The 20,461-nt window shown below is 38.8% G+C and overlaps 1 protein-coding gene across 1 annotated transcript in view; it reads left to right on the top strand.

Annotated features, from left to right (window-relative positions):
- Positions 1 to 20,461, top strand: part of Tusc3 (tumor suppressor candidate 3) — a 154,022-nt gene that overhangs the window by 28,594 nt on the left and 104,967 nt on the right. The gene's annotated exons all lie outside the window — the stretch shown is intronic.

The raw sequence follows: 20,461 nt of genomic DNA, 5'->3' as shown, positions 1-20,461 counted from the left end.
AAGATAAATTTAGAGGATTTCAAATGAACAATCATTAGTGTTCAGGCTTCTGTTGGGATTAATATGGAGTGAGGCTGGGGAGGCATAACTAAAATGTATTTTGAAACTATGAAACACTGTTTATAATATTTGGACTTTATGTTGAAGGAGATGTAAACATTTCAAAACATAAAATGTACACAGTCACATGAAATGCTAGGTATCTGCTTAGAAACCATAATTAAAGGTCAGTTGCAGCTTGTTGGTATTAATTGGATAAGGCTAATGAGTGCATTCAAGGTAAAAATGAGAGGGAAGGTTACTATTGAAGGTGCTTGAATAAGTAGTGTGGCAGAGATCACAGTGAAAGCTAGAGCAAAAGCAGCTTGAATGAGGTGCTTCTGGGGGGTGTTGGGTGGACAGATGGGGGATGGTTACAGAAAACATCAGGGAGAGTTAGTAAAGTATGGTAAGAAACATGAGAGTGGCTAAATCAGTGACTTGTTGCTGTGACAAAATCTATGACAGAAAGAGGAAATTTTGATTTTAGCTCATGGTCTCTGGGGTTTGTGTCTGCTGTGGTGGGAAAGCATGATGCAGCTGCCCTGCAGTGACGCTGGCAGTGGGAGTGAGTCGTGGGCTCCACACATCTTGGCCAGACCCAGATCCAGAGACAGCTCAGATCTTCTAGTACCTGCCCTTTAGTGACTCTGGCAGTGGAGTGAGTTGTGGGCTCCACACATCTTGGCCAGACCCAGATCCAGAGACAGCTCAGATCTTCTAGTACCTGCTCCTCATTTCTTACCTCTTCCACTCCCTCCAATCCCTATGTTACAGTGGTTGCATAGCCTCCTGTAAATAGTTCTACCATACGGGGCCATGGTTCAAGTACATGACCTTGTTGGAGGATGTTGCCATTCAAAACATTATAGGGGATAACCTAAGACCCCTGCACAGATGTAGCCCATGGCAGTTCAGTATCCAAGTGGGTTCCACTGTAATAGGAACAGGGACTGTCTCTGACATGAACTGATTGGCCTGCTCTTTAATTACCTTCCCCTGAGGGGGAAGCAGCATTACCAGGCCACAGAAGAAGACACTGCAGCCACTCCTGATGAGACCTAATTGACTAGGATCAGAAGGAAGGAAAAGACCTCCCCTATCAGTGGACTTGGGGAGGGTCATGCATGCACAGAGTGGGGGAAAGGAGGGAACCACAGGGGGATACAAAGGGAATAAAGTGTAATTAATAAAGAAAAAAATGTAAAAATTAAAAAAAAACATTATAGGGTAGAAGAGTCCAAATAGATCAAAGCCCAGAATGATTGGGTTACTAGAAACCAGTTAAGTGGGTTGTTTCTCAGATGCACCCAGGGCACAGATTTCTAGATTAGGAGGTAAGTTCTATGGTACACAGCATTTACAGTGAAATGCTGAGTTTGCTTGAATGAGAGGTGAAGTCTACACTAGGTGTAAGGAGAAATAGTTCCACTGTACTTAGGGATCATCCTGGTTTAGTTTTAACAATGCCTAATACTTCCATTTCATCAGGGAGAGGGTTCTCAATTAGACCAGCGTTATTGGAGCTTGTTAGAATGAAAAAGTTTAGGTCCTACTGACCTGGTTTTAAGATTTTCAGTTAAGTAAAAAACAGCGCCTTGATTCATTCTGGTTCATCCTAAAGTTTGGGAACTGCTGGTTGGGAAATTACACTTTGGAAATTACTGCTTTTCCTGTGTTAGTAGCCAATTCCCTTCACTTTCTTACATAGGCCTATCTGGGTGTCATTTACATCTTGAGTATGGTTTAGGTGCTTTTATGTACACAATCTAAATATTTGACATTTATGAGTTTTTTGTATGTTTGCTTGCTGTCATTGTGTATAGTATTGTGGAATTCTGCCCTTTGGGCATGGTCTGACTTTTGCTATCTTGAAACTTCAGTTGCTGTGATTATCTACAGGAGATCTTCCTTCACAGTATTGGGCCCATTAACATTTACTAGAAAAGGGCATAGGAAGGCTCATCCAATCTCCCACTGTCTACCCCAGCAGCATGTAATCCTGCCACAGCTGCATGGGGTTTGCAGATGTGCTAGATAGAGTACACAGGAGGTGGAGGTTGACCATGAATGGGATCCAGGTGATGGATCTGTTGTGAGTCATAAACCTGTGCTGGGTGAGGTAGCTGCCAATCATCCATACTTCTGTAAGTAGCCCCAGTATGCTGATTGGTTGACTGAATTGGACTTGCATGCATTGTTTCTTTGGCTTATCAGTATACTGTGTGGTGCCAGTAGGAGTTTCTGTATGCTTCTCCAGGAAAAGTCACACACCATCTGTCACATGTAAGTAAGTATAGAGTTTTTCATCTATGAGATCCTGTTAAAATGCAAATGATTTTAGATGTTGAAACATTTTGGATTTCAGGTGTTGGGGTTGGAGATGCTCAGCTGATGACATATGGTTTAGTTCTAGCCATGCAGAACTGAAGCTGATGAAGCTGCTGTTTGTGCAGCTGTCTGGATCTTCTGTACTTTTGTCTCTGACCTTTAAGCTTTAAAATTATCTTTATCGATACATTAGCTTTCCAGAAATTCATCTAGTGTATTTAGTGTGCCATTGCTACTTTTAGTTTTGCTCCTGTTTCTGTCTGGTAAATGTTAAAGAATGAGACCCGTAGTTTTCTCGCACTCTTTTTACGCCACTTGTGCTTACCTAGTTTGGGAACAGCTTTGGTTAAAGCATCTCTTGTTTGCTACCAGACCCTAGAAACTTGGTGAAAGGAACTTTTTCTCAGTGCAGTGTTTGAAGTATTTGAATGCAGTGACAATGAAGTTTTGGGAACTGCTTTGCTCAGTTCTTTAAGAGAGCTGACACTGAAATGTTTTCAATCTGAACTGCATGAATAAACGTGGTGTAAGCTAGTGATTGTGTGGGTATAATTACATACTAACAAGGTCTTTACCGCATTATTTTAACATGTTTCAAATTCATCAAATATTGTATTTATTTTTTTCAAATATAGGACCTCTTGACTTTATTATTTTCAAATTAAAACCTTTTTATCTCAAAGTCAACCTTTTTCCTTCCAGGTCACTGTTCTGAGGTTGTTCATGCTCCTACCCTTTTTGTTCAGCGCGGTTCATTGTTGGCATCCCCAGCCTCACCTAAGGAGCTTTGGCTACTGTAGCTCAGGCTTCCCTCCAGGAGCTTTGCTTGAGAGACTATGCTTTATCAAGATATCTAGATGTTCTTGTGCACAAGACAGCCTTTTCAGATGAATGCGATTAGAATGCCTATTGATTTTGGTAATTGATCTCTTAGAAGAATAAGAAGTTGAGGAAGGAAGTGTATAGTCCAAAGAAAACCTTAATGTTTGATTAATAATGTGTAATTAAAATTAAAATGAAAGCTAATTAAATTTACCTCAAGATAGAAAATTAGCCTGCTTCTCAACATTGATATTCATAACTAATGTGGCAGCTGTGTAAGCTAATGCTGCTAAAGCCTATACTAATTAATCCATATTAAAACTTCCACCTAGAATTTTATGCTCTATAGTCTTTGACCTTAGTTTGGGGCAGTATGTGAAACTTAAATTGAGAGTTTTAACAATGAAGATGGAATTTAAAAGGAATAGTAATAAACATTTTTAATTGCTTATTCCTAACATGTTTTAAAATAATATTTATGCCATAAAATAGGAATGAAATGTTTTTTCTCTTTGGGCTGCTTAGCAGGACATTTACTTTTATTATTATCTTCAAATATGGGTTAACAAACTTGGAGAATTTAATATGGTCTCTGACCTAGAAAGTGAGTTAATGGTTGAGCCAAACACAGTGTCCAGATTCTGTGTCTAGAATCTCTTTGAGAACAGTTGGAGGGAAAAACTAGCTCTATCTACGTGATGAAGGCAACACAGAATTGTGGTTGTTGGATAGGAAACCTGCCTGGGTTTGAGCACTGATTTCACAGTTTACTGATTTTTTTTTGCTCAAAAATCCTCTGGCATTCTTTACCTGCAAAATTAAGTAGCTGCATCAGTGATTTGTATCCCTTTTATTTTACTGTAATGTGTCATACTAACAGAAACCAGTGGGGTTTGGTCTTATTTTTACTTTATTTTTCTTTTGGGGATCAGATTCAGATCCTTAAACATATTTCAACAGGTTGAACTGTATACTCTTAGCCCACTTTCTGTTTTTTAAAATGCACATGTTCTTTACTGTTTTTTTTGTTGTTGTTTGTTACCTTAGCCTATTAATACAAAATATTTGCAATATTTTAGACCCAATAACTTCAGTTGTATTTTACCTAGAAATTTATAATAGCTGTACATCTAAAACTTTCTTATAGCCTTTTCGGAAGTCTTGCATTCATTTAAACTAGAAAGTAGAAGAGCAGGTTATATTTTGAAATGAGTTTTGTTTTAATGACTTACTGTAGGGCATTTTCAAGACTGATTTAACTAATTTTTGTAATGTTTTCAATTTAGCACATAACTGTAGTGAGATGGTTAGAATACTTTCATACAATATGTAGTGGCCAAATCAGGGTTTTGGGGATATCCACCACTTTGAAAAATTGTTTTTTGATTGATAATATTAACAATCTTCTCTACTATTTTGAAGTTTATAGTTAACTACTGTTAACCATTGTTATCCTACTAAGAATGTTAAAATTTATTTTTACTACTAAAGTGCAATGGAAATATTTTTAAAATGTTTTGCTCTCAACCTTGAAGTCTTTATAAATAGAGACACAAATATTTGCATTTCCAGTTATGTCTGTCTCTTTCTCTCAGTATAGATATATCAATCTCTCTTTCTTAACTGCATGGCTGTTTTTGCGTATGAATCGGCATGTCCATCCATCTATCCAAATATACATTTAAACATTTATTTCCAGTAAAAGGCTTGTAGACCTTGTTTATACTTCTAACAAATAACTATAGTTTATTCTAAGAATAGTATGTTAATAAATAGTAAACAACATTGCCTGAAGGTAAATTAACATAAAATGGGAAAACCTGAAGAAAGTCATGTTCAAAGTTTTATTATCTTGCTCTCCCTTTTTTTCCCACTTACCTATAGTTACATGTTTTAGTATTAACATGTAACAATAGTTACATGTTTAGTATTAATGGACTACTGCCTTCATGAAGTAGATTTTTTTGGTTACTTTTTTATTATTATTATTTTTCTTATTAATTACACTTTATTCATTTTGTATCTCCCCATAAACCCCTCCTTCCTCCCCTCCTGATCCCACCCTTCCTCCCCTTTCTGCATGCATGGCCCTCCCCAAGTCTACTGATAGAGGAGTTCTTCCTCTCCTTCTTTCTGATCTCAGACTATTAGTTCTCATCAGAAATGGCTGCATTGTCATCTTCTGTGGCCTGGTAAGACTGCTCCCCCCTCAGGGGGAGGTGATCAAAGAGCAGGCCAATCAGATTATGTCAGAGGCAGTCCTTCTTCCCATTACTATGTAACCCACTTGGACACTGAACAAAGCAAATGCTGAGCCTGATGGCCAACTTTCGGGCAGAGTGAATGGAATTTTATCTAAGAAGTGGGAAATAGCAAGAGCTGGAGAGGACAGGAACTTCACAAGGAGAGCAACAGAACAAGAAAATTTAAACACAGGGAACTTCCCAGAGACTCATACTCCAACCAAGGACTATTCATGGAGATAACCTAGAACCCCGGCACAGATGAAGTAGATTTTTAAATCCAGTAAATTTTCAGAATTGGCGAAGATTTAAAAGGAATAGGGAGCAGTAATTAAAAGTAACTAGAAGGAAAGAGGAGAGATAGACAGTAGTAGGCAGTAATACACAGAGCGTAAAGAATAAAGGACTTAGAGACAACAATGAATATGGAACAGAAATGACAGTGAAAATTAATGGAATAATTTTACTATAATGGTGGAGAGTGAGGAAAGATTGATGGCAAGGTGGTGTGGGTAATAGGTATAGGGAAAATGTGGGCATTGAATTATAGCTGTAAATTCTCGTCATCTATCAACATTGTGTTTTGGCCATTGTAATGCAGTAACATAACATGTTATTCACGTATTTGTGATTTACTGGATAAAAACCCTTCCATGTGCTGTAAGACAATTAAATAGAAACTGAACATGTCTGATTATCATCACCAGCACTGATGCTATCATTATTTCTGTCACCAGTTTTCGTGTTTATTGTTGGTAGTATGGTGTGATGAGTCTTGAGATAGATTTTTTATGTTGCCTAGTTTTATGTCAACATGACACAATCTAGGGTTACCTCAGAAGAAGGAATCTTAATCAAAAGAATGTTTCTCTCCCAATCCCTCCTTCCCTACCTCCCTCATCTCATCCCATACCCCTCTCCAAGTCCACTGATAGGACCTCCCCTTCCATCCGACCCTAGCTTATCAGGTATCTTCAGGACTGGCTGAAATGTCCTCCTCTGTGGCCTGACAAGATTAATGATTGATGTTGGAGGGCCCAGCTGCTGTGTGTGTTGCACCCTTGGGCATGTGGTCCTAGGTTGTATAGGAAAGCAAGTATTCAGTATTGTTCTGCGGTCTCTGCCTCAATATCTGCCCTGAAGTGCTTGCCTTGCCTGCCTTGTTTTCCCATAACTTGCAAGATGTAGTAGAGTAAACCCTTTTCTCCCTAATTTGCTTTTGGCCAGTGTTTTTCACAGCAGCAGAGAAGCACACAAACAGAAGCTTGAATCAGGGATGTGGGGTATTGCTGTGATGAATCTGACCATACTTCTTTGGGAGGATTGTGGAAGGATTTTGGAGCTTTAGTTAGAGTGCTGTCTGAGCTTAATGGGCTGTTAGGGGAGCTTGGAAGATAGAATGTTGAGAGAGGTGCAGAGGATGAATGCCTGGCTTGTGAAGTGTCAGAGGGAAGCAAAGACTGTGACAGTTGTTCATGTGATATTTTGAATTAAGAATTGTGGAAGTAAAACTGTTGCATTATTGAGAGGATAGATGCCTGCTACCCAGAGCTGAAGAATCAGCTGTGATTAATAAGAGGGACAGACAGACATCCTAGCACACTGACCACTACCTTCATGGCAGTGCTTCCACCTAGTGACAGAGTCTGGCAGTTCAGACTGTTAGAGCAAAACGAGGTCCTCACTGCTTTATTTGCTGCTTAAGTATAAAAATCCATAGGTCATAGCTGATGAGGATAGAACCTGGATTAAATTCGTAATGGTAAAAATTTAAGTGGGTTACTTTATTAGACCAGGCTGGCCTCGAACTCAGAGAGATCTGCCTGCTTCTGCCTCCCAAGTACTGGGACTAAAGGAATGTACCACCATCTGACTTGTATTTAATTTTTTTTTATCACCATTTGTAAAATCAATGACAGAAAGGGCAACAGCTCCATATTGGACTCAAGCTAAATCTTAGAGGTCTTATGAGGGAAATAGTATGTACCATGCCAGTTTGAAGACAATGGTGATAGTTTTAATGTAGAGAATGTTACTGATTAATAAGAAGAGACTGCTTGTGTGTCTAATTAGTGATGGGCTTGAGATCTTGAGAATGATGCGTTTTCCTGGGTACTTAAGTACTTTTATGTTTCTGCTGCTAGTTTGTAGTAATGCTAGTCACTAGAGTGAATTTCAGCCACAATGAGTTTCTCATTAACGCAACAAATGCTCAGTTAAACATTTGTTCTTGCTACATGTGTGAGTGGGCTTGACTTTCTTCAGGTGATGGTATTGTTTTATGCTTTGAGCAATATTTTTTCCTTCCCAATAAACCATGTGCTTTTCCAAATGCACCTTGGAGTCTTAGGAATAAACTACTTAGACCTTTACATTATTTACTGTATAGGCTTGCTTTGTGTCAGATTTTAGAGTTAATACCTTGTCTACATAAGCCATGGAGAGATAGATTCATATGTCTTTTTTTTTTTCAATTGTAGCCTGCCTTTCTTAGTTTTTAGAATTAACTGAAGTGCAGAACCAGCATTTAATTTTATGTTATGCTTTATGTTATGAATTACTATGTTTTATGCCCTGCTGTTCATTCAGGGCTGATTATATCTTATGGATTCTACTATAATATACTTTTTTGGTTACAGCCTACATGAAATGAATTTTAGTACACACATAGTGAAAAACTTCGTAGGTTTTATTTTTGCATGACCCTAGTAGACTGTGCCTGCACATCTTATACTCTACATCAACTTCTGAAATGTAATTTTGAACTTATATTGGGAAGGATTTTTCCAGTGGTAGGAGGAAGCAAAGGGTCTTAGAAAAGGAGTATGGAATTTCAAGGCAGGCAACATCTCAGGGTCCATCTTTGTGACCATTAGGTAATCTTTATGAATGGAGTTGTAGTACTTACTCTCTTTCTGGAATATTGGGAACCGTTCAGGGTTTATATGTATATTGTAAACATGTGGACACGTGTATGCAGTAAGTAAACACAGATGAGTGCATTGACTATCAGGTTATTTAATCTATAGGAGGTTTTACTATCACTCTATATAAATTATATTTGCTTTGTATAAAGAAAAAGGTAGGATAGGGCGTAGTGAGATGGCTCAGCAGTGAAAGCATGTGCTACCAAGACTGACTACCCAGGTTTGATTTTCTGAAATCCACATGGTGGAAAGAGGACACTCATTCCACAGGTTGGTTCCTCTGATCCCCCACAGTCTTACCTTGGCACACATGCTTGCACACCTGCACACAGGAAATTTTAAAAAGTGAGGTGAGAAGTGATTAAGAAAGTTGCTTACCATTGACTTCTGATCTACATACACACACACCACACACCACACACACACACACACACACCACACCACACACCACACACACACACACACACACACACACACACACACACACACCACACACCACATACACACACACCACACACACACACACACACCTGAGAAAAGGAAATCATGATCAAAATTGTATTTCAGGTCATAGGTAGAACTAGTTAACAAGTATGTATGTAATATTAATTGCTAATACATTATTAGTCATCAGTAAAACGAGTTTCTGAGAGAAGTCTGTCCAGCTATAAGTACATATTCTGTACAGGCAGTGCACAGTAGAAATAGAAGTGGTTAATAATTATATATAATGATGCTGTGATTTCATCATTGGTATGAAAATTATAACACCTTTCAGCTGTTCAAAAATTAAGCTAATGGTGGGAGAAGGGACAGATACTTAGGAGATTGTGCATTATTGGTGGGAGTGCAGTTTTGTAAATTTTTTATAGTCAGCATCTCTAGTTTATATAGCAGTACAGTCAACCTACTGTAGGTGGAGAACAGGAGGAACATACTTATTCTAACAATATGCAGATTTTTCTTGATGTTATATTTTAAATATAGTATAACAACATTAACTAGCATTTATACAGTAATAAGTATTAAAAGTAGTAGAAAGACGAATTTATGGAAAATATGTGCAATTTATGTAAATAGTGTACCATTTTATATGAGGGTCATGAGACTCCATAGGTTTTGTCATCTATGAAAGATGTGCAGATATTGAGGGAGTCCTTGTTAATTATCCTGGAAAAGCTGTTTAGCAAGATCTTATCATTGTTTGCTAAGTCTTAAAAAAAATGTGATGAGCATAGCGGATAATCTGGCCATAGAACCTTTGCATACTAATTATTTGTTTTCTTTTTTATACAAGGATTCTCTGTGTAACACTGGCTGTTCTGGGACTCACTCTGTATACCAGGCTGGCCTTGAACTTACATAGATCTCCTTGCCTCTGCTGAGTGCTGGAATTTAAGGACATGTGCCTTCACCACCAAGCTTGCATACTAACTTCTTTTTTTTTTTAATTTTTTATTAATTACACTTTATTCATTTTGTATCCCCCCAAAAGCCCCTCCCTCCTCCCCTGCCGATCCCACCCTCCCTCCCCTTTCTGCATGCATGCCACTCCACAAGTCCACTGATAGGGGAGGTTCTCCTCTCCTTTCTGATCTTAGTCTATCAGTTCTCATCAAAAGTGGCTGCATTGTCCTCTACTGTGGCCTGGTAAGGCTGCTCCCCCCTCAGGGAGAAGTGATCAACGAGCAGACCAATCAGATTATGTCAGAGGCAGTCCCTCTTCCCATTACTATGTAACCCACTTGGACACTGAACTGCCATGGGCTACACCTGTGCAGGGGTTCCAGGTCATCTCCACGAATAGTCCTTGGTTGGAGTATGAGTCTCTGGGAAGTTCCCTGTGTTCAAATTATCTTGTTCTGTTGCTCTGCTTGTGGAGTTCCCGTTCCCTCCAGCTCTTACTATTTCCCACTTCTTACATAGAATTCCATTCACTCTGCCCATCAGTTGGCCATCAGGCTCAGCATCTGCTTTGACAGTCTATACTGCAGAAGCTTTCAGAGACCCTCTGTGGCAGGTTTCAAGGTTGTTTCCTGTTTTCTTCTGGCTTTCAGAGGCCCTCTGTAGCGGGTTCCGAGGTTGTTTCCTATTTTCTTTTTCTTCTGATGTCCATCCTCTTTGCCTTTCAGGATGGGGATTGAACATTTTAGTTAGGGTCCTCTCTTTTGCTTAGTTTGTTTAGATGTACAGATTTTAGTGGGTTTATTCTAGGTTGTATGTTTATATGAGTGAGTATATACCATGCGTGTCTGTTTGCTTCTGGGACAACTCACTCAGGATGACCCTTTCCAGGTCCCACCATTTACCTGCAAATTTCATGATTTCCTTATTTTTCATTGCTGAGTAATACTCCATTGTATAGATGTACCACAGTTTCTGCATCCATTCTTAAATTGAGGGGCATCTGGGTTGTTTCCAGCTTCTGGCTATTACAAATAAAGCTGCTACAAACATGGTTGAGCGGATGTCCTTTTTGTGTACTTGCATCTCTTTTGGGGGTATATGCCTAGGAGTGGTATGGCTGGATCTTGAGGAAGTGCTATTCCTAGTTGTCTGAGAAAGCGCCAGATGCCAGATTGATTTCCAGAGTGGTTGTACCAGTTTACATTCCCACCAGCAGTGGAGAATGGTTCCCCTTTCTCCACAACCTCTCCAGCATGTGTTGTCCCTTGAGTTTTTCATCTTGGCCATTCTGATGGGTGTAAGGTGAAATCTCAGGGTTGTTTTGATTTGCATTTCCCTAATGGCTAATGAGGTTGGCATTTCTTTAAGTGCTTCTCTGCCATTCCATATTCCTCTATAGAGAATTCTCTCTTTAGCTCTGTTCCCCATTTTTTAAGTGGATTACTTGGTTTGTTGTTTTTCAGCTTGTTTAGTTCTTTATATATATTGGATATGAGTCCTCAGACCTAGAAAGAAAAATTCTCAACTTCATATGGAATAACAAGAAACTGAGAATTGCTAAAACAATCCTCTACAATAAAAGATCTTCTGGAGGTATCTCCATCCCTGATCTCAAGCTGTACTATAGAGCAACAGGTATAAAAACTTCATGGTACTGGCATAGAAACAGAATGGTGGATCAATGGAATCGAACAGAAGACCCAGAAATAAACCCACACACTTATGGACACCTGATTTTTGACAAAGATGCCAAAACCATACAATGGAAAAAAGATAGCATCTTCAACAAATGGTGCTGGTCCAACTGGATGTCTACATGTAGAAAAATGAAAATAGATCCATACTTATCACCCTGCACAAAACTGAAGTCCAAGTGGATCAAAGACCTCAACATAAAACCAGACACATTAAATCGGCTAGAAAAAAAAAGTGGGGAATACCCTAGAACTCATTGGTACAGGAGAAAACTTCCTGAACAGAACACCAACAGCACAGGCTCTAAGAGCAACAATCAATAAATGGGACCTCATGAAATTGAAAAGCGTCTGTAAAGCAAAGGACACCTTCATCAAAAGAAAGCGACTGCCTATAGATTGGGAAAGAATCATCATAAATATTTTCTTATGTGTGTCCTGTCAATATTAAGAGAATTTTACCTGAAGAGATGAGAACAAAAATTGACTTTCTTATCATTTGTACTATAAGTGATTTCCATGCATTAATTTAGCCTTTATAATATATACATTTAAAAAGATTTATTTATTTGTTTATGTGTGTTTGCCTATGTGTGTTTGTTTGTGTGTGTGTGTGTGTGTGTGTGTGTGTGTGTGTGTGCATGCATGCTGTGTGCAAATCTGGTGCCTAGACCTTAGAGAGGACACTGTATCACCAAGAACTGGAGTTATGGGTGATTGTGTACCACTATGTGAGTGCTGGATCCTCTGCGGGAGCAACAAGTGTTCTAATCCCCTGAGTATCTCTGTAGTTCCTTAATTCATTTGTTACTGCTTGCTTTATGTTTTCTCTCACAGATGTTTCTTGCATCCTTAACTACAGCAAGTTCCATAGGCATGAAGTGTTTTTACCTGTTGTACTCCTTTGTTGAACTGGGGTGGAAATTCATGATCATTATGTCTCTCCCCTATCAGTGGACTTGGAAAGGGGCAGGGAGGAGACCAGGGAGGGAGTGTGGGGTTGGGGAGGGAATGAGGGAGCGGGATACAGCTGGGACACAGAGTTAACAAAATGTAACTAAAAAGAAAAAAAAAAAAAAAAAAAAAGAAAACGTACCAATTCGTTTACAATAAAGCACAACAGGAAAAAAAAAAAAGAGACATAAGGCACTCAGGAGAATTTTACGTCTATATGCTTTAAAGACTGACTGCTTCTTTGTGTTGTCTCATAGGTACCTAACATATATGCATGATGTTAAACTTCTGTTTGTTTTTCTGTTGCCTGCCTCTATTTCATAGACAGGTCCAAGAAAAAACTGAATAATGGAGAAAATTATGTTTTCTCCTCTGCAAAACTGAGATCCTCAGATTACATAACATCAGAGTAATTGTTCTTAGGGGAGCTAGCATTTTCTGTATATTACCTCCTAACACATTTTCATTACGATTTGTCATTTTTATCACCTTATGGAAACACTGTGTAAGGACAAATACAGAACAAGTAGTCTAGATTACCATCTGAGTGTTCAGCATTGCACCTAGCTCTCTCATGCTTGGTAGCCTTCCTGTTCCATGACAGCAAGCTTTTTTCCACCTTATTATTTAGATGTGTTTTACATTTCATAAACTTACTCATCCAAGTGTGTAATCCAGTGATTTAGTAGCTTTCAGGAGTGGTACACTGATCCCAGAAATGTTTATAGCATTTATTTATTCCCATTAAGAGATTCATACACTTATATTGTTCACTGATTGCTTTCCCTAGCTCCAGCCAATGGTTTCCCTAGTATTGTCTCTATGGATAGTTTTCTGGACATGTATCCTGAGTGGAATCATACAATATGTATTCTCAGATATCTGCTTTTCATGAGCAGTTTTGAGGATTATCCATATTTTAACATTCATGTGAATTTTGCTTGTTTCTTCTCCACCAGTAATCCATTATATGGATATGCTACATTTTGATTATTCATTAAGCAATTAGTTGATTTTTTTTGATACAGAAGCACAAAAATCATGCTTTTACAGATTTGTAAATTGCCTTGGGTGTTATAGTGATTTGAATTAACATTCTCTTCTGTTGACGATCTGTGCTACCTAACAGTTCATACATGAAACCAGGTCCCTTGAGTTATTGAGTTTCTTTCCCATTATGTTAAAATGATAGATACAACTGATCATTTTTACCTTTTCTGAAATTTCCCCTTAAACATTCCCATCTCTACAGTCTTGTTCTTTGTTGATAGTTAATGTTTCTGCAATTAGGAGTTTCGAGTTTGTTGTTCATATGTTGATTATTTTTAAAATAAGTTTCATTAACCTAAAACTTGTTTTTCTTACCTAGATTGATTATACATGTTGTAAGTTGATAAATAATCTTTCTAAGGCACATCTTGAAGTAAATTATAGTAATTCTTTAATTGACCATCTTACTATAAAAGCTTTTGCTTAAATATTTCCCACTTTAAAATCTGCTTGATATATGCAGCACAGATACCGATATCAGATAGAGAAAAGTAGAGTAGTACATCTAACTGCTTCTTGATGTGGTATAAGCTGTATCAGTATGGTCTTTCTATGCCTGCCCCAGCACCTACTATCTTCATCATTAGCTTAGAGCACTAAGTTGTATAGATTCTAAGTTACTGTAACCCGGCAATACTAGCCTGGCCTATATCCCAGCCTTGTGGCCAGTTACCTGTTCTTTTCTAGTCTTGTCCTGACACCTGTTTCTTCTTCTGTATCAGGCAGGCAACCTCTGCCTACTTTTCCAGTCCCCAAATTCGACCCTCTCCTTTTCTGCCAGGAAGTAGTCCCATCTCCTAGTCCTGCCTCAGCTTATTGGCCGTAAGCTTTTTTTTTCCAATTAAATTTTTATTTTTTTACTTTAATTACATTTATTCACTTTGTATCCCAGCTGTAGCTCTCTCCCTCATTCCCTTCCAATCTCACCCTCCCTCCCTCATCTTCTCCCATGTCCTTTTCAAGTCCACTGATAGTGGAGGTCCTCCTCCCATTCCATCTGACCCGAGCTTATCAGGTCTCATCAGGACTGGCTGCATTGTCTTCCTCTGTGGCTTGGCAAGGCTGCTTCTCCCTTGGTGGGGGTCAAAGAGCCAGCCACTGATTTCATGTCAGAGACAGTCCTTGTTCCCCTTACTAGGTACCCACTTGGATACTGAGCTGCCGTCGGCTACATCTGAGCAGGGATTCTACGTTATCTCCATGAATGGTCCTTGTTTGGAGCATCAGTCTCAGAAAAGAGCCCTGTACCCAGATATTTTGGTTCTGTTGCTCTCCTTGTGGAGCTCCTGTTATAAGCAGAAGGTGATGGAAGGAGAACAGTGTTTACAAAACATTGAGATAGAAGGTGCTTCATGAAAATGACAATGCCAAAGTCTGCCCTGGGTATAGAAATCAGCAAGGATAGTTTTTACGCTGTGCACAAAAATGTCACTCCAACAAATAAGCAATAGAGCATTTGTCTCTATAGAGTATGGTTATTGGGGTGGTATGCAACGTGATGAAAAATGGGCTTGTTTTGTCTCCTTTCTTGGGGTGTTGGAATTAGAAAGATTTTACTTATTTCTGTTTGTTTTGAGCTTTTTGTTATGGGTCAGATAATGGTGCCACATTAAAAAAAAAGTTACAGTTTTTGTTTCCCATGTAGTAAGTTGTCATTGACAACCTAACTCTTCCTTTGTCAGGTAAGACACATTTCAGTTTGGCTTAGGTAGAAGTAAACAATATTTGCATACTTTGTAGTGTTTCCTGGGGTTTTTTTAGTACCTATCAAAGAGATGAGTCTGTTATGGTAAACCACTGGTGCCCTGGAATGAATTACTGCTGATTTTAGGAGAGGGTAACAATGCTTTAAACAAGTGACAACTTGAGAAAGTGACTACTCTGTTCATTCTGGTAGGGTAGTAGGTGACTGACAAAAGTGTAATACTAGGTTCAGAGGTGAATACTGAAAACGCCAAGGAAGAGTAGAGGTCTTCTTGTCTTTTCTATGATGGCTAATTTTTCTGCTTTAGAAGTTTATAATTAGTGATATTCATGTGCACACACACACACACACACACACACACACACACACACACACACACTCCTAGAACTGTGTTTAGCATCTTGTAATCTAAAGAATGCCGGAAACATGCCGGAAGCTGACATGAATAACCCTTTGGAGATGCTTTAGTAAACTTACAGCATTACAGCCTGAAGTGGGAAGAGAAGAGCCTTTAATTAATTCCCTTAAGTTCCCAAGATACGAGAGTTGCAGCATTGGGTCATAGTACATTAGGGAACTGTAATGAGAGACTCAGCTTCCAAATTAGAGTTTCAGTATGTCATAGGCAACATCATGGAGTATCAAAGACAACATGGAGTATCAAAGACAACAGACCCTAAGTTGCAAAGTATAAAGAGAGTTTTTAACTCTTACATGTTTTTTAGGAATGAGGGTTAAATTCATTGTCATTTGTATTTGGAGTCACAGGGCACGAAGACATTAGAAAAAATGTCAAGGCTGACTTTGGTATGTGTATTGTGTGAAGCTGAGCTAGCAACAAGTTACAGGCAGGAGGGAGATATCTCAGCTCTGTGTTAGAGACATAATGGCACAGCATGTGTTACTTATCAACCTGGACAACATTGATTGTCTGAACAGGTTGTTCAATAGTCTCTAGGAATCTGACTGTCTCTGCCTTCCAGCACTGGAGTTAGGACATGCAGTACATCGTGCCTTACACTTTGTGTGTGCTGAGTTTCGAACCCTGATCTGCATGTTTGCATAGCAAGCACTATATTAGCTGAGCAGTCTGCCAGCCCCTCCTTAACATTTTTAAGTTCTCCATATTTATTGCAGCATTGAAAGTTGTGGGTTCAGCTTAGATTTCTATCAACAAGTGGATAGATGTTAAATACACACACACACAAATACAATGGAGTGTTATTCAGATGCTAACAACAAAATTTCATGATTTTTGGGGAGAATGGAACTGGAAATTGTACAGTCAAAATAACCCAGACTTACAAAATAAATAAATGCCACCCATCCTACTCTCTTTTGTCTGTCCCCCTCACCCTCATAAAACGTGAAATAAAGAGAAGACTATTTGAAATAGGAAGGAGACTGTCCAGAGCTAGGGCAGGAGACAACAGAGAGGGGTGGCTTTGATCAAAGTACATGATGTATTTGAATGAAAGTATCGCTTGAAAACCATCACTTTGTATAATGAGAATGTTCTAATGCAAAATGTTAAATTGTATTTGTGATTACATCAAAGAATTAGGGACATTATATAATTATTAAGTGAGAGAACATAATTGTGTGAAATACTTTACCATAAAATACTAATGCAAATTAAAATGATGGGTACTCTTTCACTATTTCTGGGGTGCACACTCATGCACATGTATAAGAGAAAAGGAGAATTAATACCAGAATCTTGCCAGAGAGTAGTGAATCCCACATTCTAAAACATCAATACATTGTAGATAGCTTTGAGGCAGTATTGTCATTGGAACCAGAAACATCAATAATTCATCTGCCAGATGACACAGATTGATGAGTGTTTCTTTAAAAAATTGCCATATTTTGTAGTGATAAAATTATATATGATTGCAGTTCTACTTTTTTTTCAGGACATGAAGACATAAAAGTTTTATTTTTCTTTCTTGCTCTCCTTTACTTTTTTTTTCTTTTTTCTCTTTTCTTTTTTTTTTTTTTTTTTTTTGAGGGGGGGCTGTTAACATGACTTTTACCCTAGCATTTTTACCACAGTGTCAACTTGTAGAGTATCAATAATAAGAGAAAGGCATTTCATTTGTAGAATTCGGAAGACTTACTGTTATTTCATAGAAAGGAAATATGTAAAACTGTACTGTTGAAAAGGATTTGGTTAACTCATAAACTTTGACCATTGCAGGCAAAAACTATTGTGTGTTTTGTTTGTTTGTTAAAAGCAAATATAACTTATTTAGTCTTTTTTTGTTCTTGATAGAAATTATTTCCTCACTGAGGCCCTTCCATTGGTGATTAGGTCAGATAATGAGAGTACTGTTCCCTAAGGTGGAGAGCACTGGCGAAATCCGGATTCCACCCTTGTTTCCTTCAGCACAGATTCCAGAGGTGTATTAGTTAAAATAGGTGAATATTTTTGTTGTAAGTAGTTGATGGATCTTTCCTTTGAAGTCTTGAAACCTTAAAAAATTCTAAAACCTAGCCAGTGATGCCAGGGATATTTTAGGCTATCTAGAGAAGCCAGTCATACTGCTGTCATGGAACCCAGTTTTGAGAGTGGGAGGGTGAGATATGCAGGGTGAGACACCCACCCCTAACACTCAGAATGTAGTCATATTTCCATATGCCCCCTTTAAGCAAACATAGCAGAACTTGAGCTTTTCTAAATCGTAAGGAAACCATCCGTGTGTCATGTTTAGGGTTTTAAAATTGTAGATGATGTCTATAAATTGCTTGTTTTAAAGAATAAGCTCTGTATTATTAGTTGGCACTTCTCCTTGGAGCACTCATGCTTCATGTTTCTACTTATCTCAGCACAAGCATGAACAGGTTTGGTGTTGTACTGTCTTTTCAAGGACTTTGTTATATAAAATTCTTTGAAGACTGGGATAGCATCTCCCTTCTGGCTAGAGGGCAGATTTACTTCCTGTTCATAAAAATAGAGACTTTTTTTTTTCTCTCCAGGGTAAAGGTTGGGAAGGTTTGCTAGCAGTTCCTTTAAAAGATTGTTGTTTCCACAGCAGGAAAGCTGGTTCAGTTAGTAAAGCCATTGAAGGAGCATAAGGACTTGGGTTCCACTCTCCAGCACCTAGTAAAATCCGGGTGTAGCCCAGCACAACTATATCCCAGTGTTGGTGGCTGGGGTGTGGGACAGTCTCTGGAGTTGCAGCCAGCTAGCTGAATTATGAGCTCAAGGTTCAGTGAGAGGCACTCTAGACTCCACATACACCCATAAGCAAAAGTGCAGTTTCCTAAGTACTGGATTCTTGAGCTATCCCCACTACCTACAGGCCATTCACTGTCACAGGAACCCACTGTTGGCACAGCATCCTCTTGGGTCACCTGGTTCCTACTGGGATGTTAATGGCAGCTTGAAGTTCTCACTGTGAGACATATCTCTGGGCATTCCTTCTACTCTAAGAAATTATGATAGTTTGTAAGTAGATTCAAACACTTGTATTTTAGCAACTTTTTTTTTTTTTTTTAGCTGATAGATGCTGGGCTAATTATGTGACTGGACCCCCTCCATCACTTTGTAATTTGAAGAAATTCAAAGTGTGTTGTAAATATTTGTGTTTGATGAGAAAAGCATGTGTGAAACTGTCCTAGGAACTCAGAAAAATAACAGTTAACAGTTTCCAAGAGCAGTTCCCTCTGCCCTGCTCAGAGGTTCTGGTGGGAAGATTCTTTTTTTGCTAAAAGATCACCGTTCTTAAATAGTTAAGACAGCTTACATTTATATGTATCTAATAGTTAAATTTCAGAAGCTTAACAGAACTTGTAGATAACATTGAACCTTAGACTGAACAGTTGGAGCCTTTTATATCAGTCCTATAAATTTCAAACAGGTTTCTATAAGGCAAACACTAGTGCATTGAGCTGAGTGTGTTCCCTTTCTGCTTCAGAATTAAGACTAAGAACTAAACCTGTCTGTACAGTTCTTAACTCTTTGGAGCAAAATGATGGGGTAGAACAGTAGCTTCCCAATTAATTTTTATTTGTTTTTTCAATTTAATAAGATTATTAGTCTCCTTATGGAAATGTACTCATACTTTCGGGCAGAATTACCAGTTAAATTTATTTGCATCTAAATAAGATTGATTTCAAGTTAAAATTAATTTCAGTGTTTGCCTTTTTGCTGTAACAAAACCATCTCATTATAAAACCTAACAATTAACCCAATAATTAGCAGAAGTTCTTTTTCATACAATCAGCTTGTCATTCTCTGCTGACCTCAATGCTCTGCTTACTCTTCAGCCAGAAGAGTAGCTGCACTCGCTCCTTCCATCCCTTCTATTTCATTTGAGTTATATTTTCCCTTTGCTCTGGTAGGCACAAAATACTTCACTGAGGTTTTTGCTTGTTTGCTTGTTTTTTCCTAAAAGCAAGCTAAGCTGCCTTTCTTCCTGCTTCTGTAGCTTCCATCTCTGAGGAGTTCATAGGGAGCCACTGCTAGGGTTCTCCTTGAGAGGGAGGGAGGAGACCCTGTTTCTCCCTCATGGCAGGCACCTCTGTGGCTTAGGGCAAGGGCAGTCTTTTCTTACAGAAGTACATCCCATGGAGTTTTTCTTCAGGTACAGTGGTGTAAGGGTGAGCCTTCTGCCTGGAAGCTCCGCTGGCCTCCCTTCCCTGTGCCCTCTGGGGAGCTGAATGCCACTGTTCCACTCCTCTCTTCATGTTATCTTTCAGTCTCCGCACCACATCCATCACCGTTCGTACTTCTGTCACTGTCACAGGAGATTCCTTTCTCCTGTTTTTGACCTTTAGAAATAAAATCACACAACACTATTTTCATGCAGTTTTGTGTTTGAAGGATTTCTCTGTCATGTTAAATGCAGAGTGCCTTCCACTCCAGTGTGCTGTGAGCGTGGAAATGAACACTGTGTTAATCAGCTTGTGTGGAGCAGCTAACTTGACCTTACTGGGTTGTTCTTTCCCTGCCTTTGAGTAGTAAAGCAAGTTTCCTAGAATATGTCCTGTCTTCATCATTCGTCTTCTGGGTTGCTGGCTTCAGCAACCAGTCTAGGAGATCAGACCTGTGGGCAGCTTGTTGCTCTGTCATTCTTCAGATGGCGAAGTGTCCAGCCACTCTGTCTGCCTTCGTTCGTTAGAAGGCAGAGTGCCTTCCACTTCTTTGGTTGGCTGTCTGTTTTTAATAATGAACAGCATTTTTTAGCTTTATTTGCAGTGACGATTAAGGAACTATATTCCTTCCTTCTTTCCCTCCCTCCCTCCCTCCCTCCCTTCTTTCCCTCCCTCCCTCCCTCCCTCCCT

This window comes from Psammomys obesus, unplaced genomic scaffold, assembly GCF_907164565.1.
Source record: "Psammomys obesus unplaced genomic scaffold, mPsaObe1.curated_primary_1811, whole genome shotgun sequence".
Lineage (NCBI taxonomy): Eukaryota > Metazoa > Chordata > Mammalia > Rodentia > Muridae > Psammomys > Psammomys obesus.
The sequence above is the reverse complement of the archived record's forward strand: the minus strand, read 5'-3'. Positions and strand labels throughout refer to the sequence as shown.